A 338-nucleotide genomic window follows, 5' to 3' on the forward strand; every position below is an offset into this window, starting at 1 on the left:
TTTTTTTGAATGTATACCAGCACTGTTGTTACCCCTATATAATATCCTGTTTGGTGGGATTTTAATATCTGATAACTACAACCTGTGAATACCCATTTTTCTATTTTTTTGTGTATATATTTATTCTCGTGTGTTTTCTTAGTTTGTCCGTTGCACACAGTCTTTTTTTTTTTTATCATGTTTTAGAACCCTGTATTACTAAAACCTTGGAAACAATATTGACAGTGCTATTCTGATATGTTGCATGAGCACCTTGCAGAGGTGTGCATGGTTGTATTAGTTTTTTTCCCTCTTTTATTTTGTCATTAAGTTTTTATTGTAAACCCAATAGGAATTCA

The 338-nt window shown here is 31.4% G+C and overlaps 1 protein-coding gene across 1 annotated transcript in view; it reads left to right on the forward strand.

The window, feature by feature from the left end:
• The window catches only part of LOC119589154 (phosphatidylinositol 4-phosphate 5-kinase type-1 beta-like), a gene marked incomplete in the record, with an annotated part of 149,444 nt that overhangs the window by 133,766 nt on the left and 15,340 nt on the right, over positions 1 to 338 (forward strand).

This window comes from Penaeus monodon, chromosome 25 (genome assembly GCF_015228065.2).
Source record: "Penaeus monodon isolate SGIC_2016 chromosome 25, NSTDA_Pmon_1, whole genome shotgun sequence".
Classification (NCBI taxonomy): Eukaryota; Metazoa; Arthropoda; class Malacostraca; order Decapoda; family Penaeidae; genus Penaeus; species Penaeus monodon.